General features: G+C 42.5%; 1 non-coding gene across 1 annotated transcript; it reads left to right on the forward strand.

Annotated features, from left to right (window-relative positions):
• Positions 1–695: 695 nt before the first annotated feature.
• On the forward strand, positions 696–768 carry TRNAR-ACG (transfer RNA arginine (anticodon ACG)). Its single transcript has one exon. It is a non-coding gene; the product is annotated as a tRNA-Arg (tRNA).
• Positions 769–7,968: the final 7,200 nt, after the last annotated feature.

The following is a 7,968-nucleotide window of genomic DNA, read 5'->3' on the forward strand; positions in this document are numbered from 1 at the left end:
TTAAAAGGTTAGCAGAATCTGGGAAAATTAAGCTGGAGTTCTCACACTTAAATGCAAACATGCATGTAGGTTCTGCATGCATATGTAAACATTGATTGCATCACACATGTGAGGTATTGCTTACATCAGAGTGAGAGCAGTGGTCCTAGCATCAGACTTCCTGTTTAACTTTAAACTAGTAACCTGCAAAAGCTTTTAAAGCTTTGCCTATGGATAATTTAACGTACCATAATTTAACACCATTTCATGAAATTTTAAAATGTGAAATGTTAGGTATCTATTTATTAGTTTCTCTCTGTTACCAGTAGGTGTCACTGGTACCTCTGGCAATAGTATGAGATTCCAGAGTGAATTATTACTATATATATTTCCGCTAGCCAACCAGTAGGAGGTATATTGTCACTGGTGCATGCTGAGGGGGAGTATAAATATTTGGGGGACAATGTGAGCTCTCTTTTGCCCCTGGGCTGCAACCTGGGGAAGTGCACAAGACACAGGGCAGCACTTCTGGACTTACAGGAAGGATCAACAAATGTATTTATTTTTTTGCACTTTATAAGCAGATAATGCTTTAAATTGTATATTTTATGGACCAAAAGAGAGCAATTAAGATACGTTTTTACTTATATAAACTTTAGGCCACCTGATAATACATACAAAAAGGGAAACACAGTGGTGGGCAAAGGGCAACCAAGGGGCCAGTGGCGCAATGGATAACGCGTCTGACTACGGATCAGAAGATTGTAGGTTCGACTCCTACCTGGCTCAGTTTTTACTTTATTTATGTTGAAAATAAACATTATAGCACTTCAATATTTTAAGTAGAATTATGTAAAATAAAGCTGGCTGTACACTAGTAGGTAACTGAACGAATATTTGTATGCCCTTTCTTAGGCCATTCGATGACTTGATGAATGCCATTTTAACCACTTAAGGACCGCCGCATGGCAATGTACGTCAGCACAATGGCACCGACAGGCACAAGCACGTACATCTACGTGCTTGCCTTCCAGCCGGTGGGGGGTCCGATCGGACCCCCTCCCGCTGGCTGCGGTGGTCCGTTTAGCTTCAGGAGCGATCCGGGATGAGGGGATGGCCGTTCGTTTCTGGCCATCCCCTCTCGATCGCTCCTGGCAAATGAGAAGCTTCCCCCGCCTGTGTAGTGTAAACACAGCAGAGAGGAAGTGATGTCATTCTCCTTGGGCGGCCTTTTTGACCGGACTATGAGGAGAACACAATAGTAAGTGCACCAAAACTACACTGACACGTAGGTACACATAGGCACACAAATTACCCCCCGTTTTTCTGATCGCTGCATTAGTATCACTGGTGCCACTAGGTAGCTAGTTATTTTTTTAGGTTCACTGCCAGGTTTTTATAGCGCTAGGTACCCCCATATACTACCCAATATAGGTTTTAACCCCCTGATTGCCCCTAGAGTTAACCCTTTCACCAGCAATCACCGTATAAGTGTCACTGGAGGCGCTGGATAGCCAGTTAGTTATTTAGTTATTTAGGTTCAATTGAGGAAAACCTTTCGTTCCGCTCCTTCAAGTTTTCTCGACACTGCATTTGAAAACAAACATTGACCACATTAACCATTAGAAAAATGAAAAAATGTTATTGAAATGAAAATTTTTGAATGAAATTCTATTAGCACGCGGCCAGCTTTAAAATGACCTCCATGATGCAATCTGTCACTAGAATTAGCACAGCAGTGTTTGCTTTTCTGATTCCCCATGTAATGTCCTTGAATTACCTGTTGATCCTGCCATTAGAACTTGTTTATGGCGATTTGTGTATGTGAATGGTGCTGCGCTGTTGCAAAAGGAATGTGACACAAATATTATAGATAAAAAGTGATACTGAAACTATACACAAGGTGGCAGTATAGCTCTAACATCTGCCACCTTGTGTATAGTTTCAGTATCACTTTTTATCTAATATTTGTGTCACTTTCGTTTTGCAACAGCGAAGCACCATCCACATACACTTTACATTTTGGTCACGGATTCACCTATTGGTGTGCAGCAGTTGTACATTTTGATTTCTATCTTCAGTGATAGTGCGGACTATTCTTACTTTATTCTTGTCTATGGTGATATTAAAGTGATTATAAGGATTGTTTTTTTTTTAAATAACAAACATGTTATACTTCCTCGATGGAGTTGGTTTTGCACAGAGCAGCCCGAATCCTCCTCTTCTCGGGTCCCTCTTTTAGCGCTCCTGGCCCCTCCCGCCTGTTGAGCAAGCAGCTTGCTATGGGGGCACAGCCTCCCGTGTCCATTCAGACACACAACCCAGTCCTGCCCCCTCCCTCTCCTGATTGGCTAAATTATTTTTGTTGACAGCAACGGGAGCAAATTCGACAGCCAATGAGGAGTAGAGTCGCGGGCAGCTTAGACACTCCTGCAACATCACTGGATAAAGACAGGCTCAGGTAAATATTAGGGGGCTGAGGGGGGCTGCTGCACACAGATTTTCTGCCTTTACGATCCCTTTACCCACTTGCAAGGAAGTACAGGTAATCGCACTCCTCACCTCACAGTGAAAGCGTGTGTGGTGAGGAGAGCCGATCAGCGGCTTCTCCTCGCAGGGGACAGTGAGAGATGTAATCAGAGCACTGATTACATTAGAACGCCACCAGTGCCCACCAGTGCCATAAAATAGTGCCCACCAAATCCAAAGATCAGTGCCCACCGGAGCCAGCAATCCCATTAGTGATGCCAGTTAGTGCCCATCAGTGCCGCCTATCAGTGCTGCCCATAAATGCCCGTCAGTAAAGCCCATCAATGCCCATCAGTGCCTATTAGTGCCGCCTATCCATGCTGCCTATTAGTGCCCACCAGTGACAGCTATCAGTGCCCGTCAGTGCCACCCATCAGTGCCTACCAGTGCCACCCATCAGTGCCGCCTATCAGTGCTCATCAGTGCCACCTATCAGTGCCCATAAGTGCAGAATATTAGTGCCTCTTCATCAGTGACAAATAATCAGTGCCCATAAGTGCCCCCTCAACAGTGCCCATAAGTGCCACCTCATCAGTACCCATCAGTGAAGGAGAAAAATTACTTAGTTACAAAATGTACTGACAGAAACTAAGATCGCAACACACACGTGAAGTATTGCTGCATAAGTGAGAGTAGTAGTCCTTGCACCAGATCTCCTGTATCTAGTAAATACTAGTACCTGCAAAGGCTTTTAAAGCTTCGCCTATGGATAATGTGAAATGTTAGGCAACTATTTACTTACTTAACCTTAGCCTAACATCATCTTTTATGTGATACCAAAAAATTGGGTATGATATTGAGTTTGTGTGCACTAAATTTAGTTAAAGTGCATTTTCTCCTGAAAATTTGTGTTTGATAAACTGCTGTGCAAATATCGTGTGACATAAAAAAAATTGCAAACACCACCGTTTCATTCTCCAGGGCCTTTGCTTTTAGAAAATATATAATGTTTGGAAGTTCAAAGTAATTTTCTTGTAAAAAAAATGCAGATTTTAACATGTATGTAAGAAATGGCAGAATTGGCCCGGTAGAGGTCATTGCCCGCAGAGTTCCCTTCTTTGTTGGAGATGTGGGAGGGAGGAGGGCTCTTCCTACATGTGTTGTGGTCCTGTACTGTCATTCAAATATTTAAATTTAGCCTTGCTGGGTGGTAATAAGCCAGCTGAATTTATAGTTCAGTTGTTCACTTGGTTTCCCCCCTAAACTCAGTGGACCTGTGGTTTCTCCCTGCTGCCAGTAGGTGTCACTAGACACAGGGCAGCACTTCTGGACTTACAGGAAGGTTCAACAGATTTTTTTTGCACTTTATAAACAGATAATGCTTTGCCATTGTATATTTAATGGACCAAAGGAGAGCAGTTAAAGAGGAGTTTCCATTTGAAAAAAAAAAGTCAGCAGCTACAAATACTGCAGCTGCTGACTTTTAATAATCGGACACTTACCTGTTCCAGGGTCCAGTGATGTAGGGGGTCAAGGCTCTGCTCATCCCCCCGCCACTCGGTAGCGCCGGCATTGCAACCGAGGGCACCTGGCTGTGGCTTCACAGCCGGGCACTCACTGTGCCTGCATGAGTGGCGCCACGTGCCGTGATTGGCCGCGCAGTCATCTGGGACCTGTCACGTGTCCCAGATGACGGACAGGAGGGAGGGGGCAGAGCTGAGCCCTTCCTGCACTGAGGGGAAGGGATTTCACCACTGAAGGAGGCAGACTATGAGGGACCCCCTAGCAACAGGCATTTAGAGGTAAGTTTAAAAAAAATCCAAATTTTTTATTATTGTTTTTTAGGAATTTTAATAATTTTTATTTTTTTGTGTGCAACACCACTTTAAGTTTTTTAGTTATTTAAACTTTAGGCCACCGGATACGTTCAAAAAAGGGAAACAGTATGGTGGGCACAAGGTATCCAAGGGGCCAGTGGCGCAATGGATAACGCGTCTGACTACGGATCAGAAGATTGTAGGTTTGACTCCTACCTGGCTCAATTTTTACTTAATGTAGAAATTAAAAATTATAGCGCTTCAAAATTTTAGGTGGAATTATAGGCCAAATAAAGCTAGCCAAACACTAGTAGGTAACTGAACAAATATTTATATGTCCATTCTTAAGTTATTTGATGACTTGATGAATGACATTTTAAGTTACTTCAAAATCTTGTTTGAATTGATAGAAATTTGTTCAATTGAGGAAAACGTTCCGTCCTGCTCCTTCAACACACTGCATTTGAAAACAAGCACATTGACCCCAGAGTTCTGCAGAGTTCAGGGGTCAGTAGTGATGCAGAGTGCCGAGGTCAGTAGTAATTGATGCAGAATTCAGGGGCCAGTAGTAGGTGATGTCGAGTTTAGAGATCACCCCGCCTCCACCTTCTAAAATGTTTCATGAGGGGAATTAGCTCAAATGGTAGAGCGCTCGCTTAGCATGTGAGAGGTAGCGGGATCGATGCCCGCATTCTCCACTTCTTTGTTTCAATGAACAAGAAGTTCTATTTTAACATGTTGCAGTGTGCAAAAATAATAATATGCTATATGACCTAAAAGGTTAGCAGAATCCAGAAAAATTTGGTTCACACTAAATAAATGTGAACATGCATGTAGTCCTACACGCATATGTACAGTACACATTGATTGCAACACACATGTGAAGTATTGCTTACATCAGAGTGAGAGTAGTAGTCCTAGCACCAGACCTCCTGTTTAATTTTAAACTGGTAACCTGTAAAGGCCCGCATTCTCTGAGTGTTCTTAACCACTTCAGGACCGCCGTATTGCCAATGTACGTCAACACAATGGCACAGGCAGGCACAATCACGTAAATGTACGTGAATGCCTTCTAGCGGGTGGGGGGTCTGATCGGACCCCCTCCCGCTAGATACGGCGGTCCCTTTCGGTGCCGGAGCGATCGGCGATGAGGGGATGGCTGTTGGTTTCCGCCACATCCCCTCTCGATCGCTCCTGGCCAGTGACGAACTTCCTCCCCTGTGAAAATGTAAACACAGGAGGAGGAAGTGATGTCACACTCCTCGTGGCGGTCTTTTTGAACCGGACAGCGAGGAGTGAAGACGTCCAAGTAAGTGCACCAACAGTCCACTGACACATAGGTACACACAGGCACACATTTCACCCCAGTCACCCCCCGATCACCCCCCCGATCGCCACCCCGCCCCCCCCCCCAGTCACAGTGTCACTAATGCAGTGTTCATTTATTTATTGATCACTACATTTAGTGTCAGTTGTGACTGTAAAAAGTGTCAGGGCAGCTAGTGTTAGGCCCCTTTAGGTCCAGGGTAGCCCCCTACCCCCCCTAATAAAGGTTTAACCCCTTGATTGCCCTCCCAGTTAACCCTTTCACCCTCTTTTACCAGTGTCACTAAGCGATCGTTTTTCTGATCGCTGCAATAGTGTCACTGGTCCCGCTAGGAAGCTAGTTTTTTTTTAGGTTCAGCGCCAGGTTTTTATACCGTTAGGTACCCCGATATATAACCTAATAAAGGTTTTAACCCTTTGATTGCCCCTAGAGTTAACCCTTTCACCAGCGATCGCTGCATAAGTGTCACTGGTGACGCTGGTTAGCCAGTTAGTTATTTAGTTATTTAGGTTCCCCGTCAGGTTTTTATAAAGCTTCAGGTACCCCCATATAAATACCCAATAAAGGTTTTAACCCCTGATTGCCCTTAGTTAACCCTTTCGCCAGTGATCACCGTATAAGTGTTACGGGTGACGCTGGTTAGGTAGTTCGCTTTTTATAGCATCAGGGCACCCGCCATTTATTACCTAATAAAGGTTTAACCCCCTGATCACCCGGCGGGTGATATAAATTTGGTTTTAGGGTCAGAAAGGGTCTGCGTCGCCCCAGGCAGTGCTAGGTTAGTGCCAGCACCGCTAACACCCACGCGCAAAGCATACACCTCCCTTAGTGGTATAGTATCCGAACAGATCAATATCTGATCTGATCAGATCTATACTAGCGATTAAGAAATGGTGTTGCGCTCCGACTACTTAGATCTAATTAAATTAACATGTACTCAAGTGACAACCAAAACAGAAATAAACTAAAATGTGAAACTGCATGTTTAAATAAGCTCAGACAATGTGCATAAATATTAAAGTGCAATAAACCAGGTCACATTGTGCGCTTGACAAAAAACTTGATATGAAAAATCCTCTATAGATGACAGTGAGATGATATTAAGTATATATCCAAATATATAAATGATATGAAAATAAAAAAAAAAAAAAAAAAAAAAAAAAAAAAAAAAAAAAAAAAAAAAAAAACACAACTGAGTGTCGTTATAAAAGTGCAAAACAGATCAAAGAATACACAAAATACTAATAATCCATGTGTAGTGTATCACGTGTCTGAACAAAATACTAATAGTCCATAAGCAGTGAAATGTGTGTTTGAGCAAAAATTCCAAAAACAAAAATAAGGTGAACTATAGTTATATGGAGAGCATATCCATTTAGTGATAAAATGCGTCCATTTGATGATCAACAAGGCAGTATCCTGCGTGCTCCAAAAGCAGGGGGTGGATTCCACCAGTGCTCCTATGCGTATAATATCCTCACACTAGGTGCAGTAATTACCTTACCTTACTGCTGTAAGGTAAACAGCATTTCCAAAGTGACGCTTGTTGTCCAATGTAGGTTCAGTAGGTGATGTAATCCTGGACTCTCATTCACCATGGGCACGTTGTAACATGCAGAGAAAGCAAGGGGAACACTCCAATAGTGAAGTACGTATTCACAATTTATTGGGTATAAAACGAATTGGCCAGTAAGGACACCGGAAGTGACGTCCGGAAGCGCGAACGTGACACGCGTTCGTTTAAGTTGTGCTTTTATTATTGTTTTAAATGTGAGTACCTTACCTTCGTTTTATACCCAATAAATTGTGAATACGTACTTCACTATTGGAGTGTTCCCCTTGCTTTCTCTGCATGTTACAACGTGCCCATGGTGAATGAGAGTCCAGGATTACATCACCTACTGAACCTACATTGGACAACAAGCGTCACTTTGGAAATGCTGTTTACCTTACAGCAGTAAGGTAAGGTAATTACTGCACCTAGTGTGAGGATATTATACGCATAGGAGCACTGGTGGAATCCACCCCCTGCTTTTGGAGCACGCAGGATACTGCCTTGTTGATCATCAAATGGACGCATTTTATCACTAAATGGATATGCTCTCCATATAACTATAGTTCACCTTATTTTTGTTTTTGGAATTTTTGCTCAAACACACATTTCACTGCTTATGGACTATTAGTATTTTGTTCAGACACGTGATACACTACACATGGATTATTAGTATTTTGTGTATTCTTTGATCTGTTTTGCACTTTTATAACGACACTCAGTTGTGTTTTTTTTTTTTTTTTTTTTTTTTTTTTTTTTTTTTTTTTTTTTTTTTTTTTATTTTCATATCATTTATATATTTGGATATATACTTAATATCATCT

The sequence above is a fragment of the Lithobates pipiens genome, unplaced genomic scaffold (assembly GCF_037356315.1).
Source record: "Lithobates pipiens isolate NorthernLeopardFrog02 unplaced genomic scaffold, aLitPip1_a1.2 Scaffold_1, whole genome shotgun sequence".
Lineage (NCBI taxonomy): Eukaryota > Metazoa > Chordata > Amphibia > Anura > Ranidae > Lithobates > Lithobates pipiens.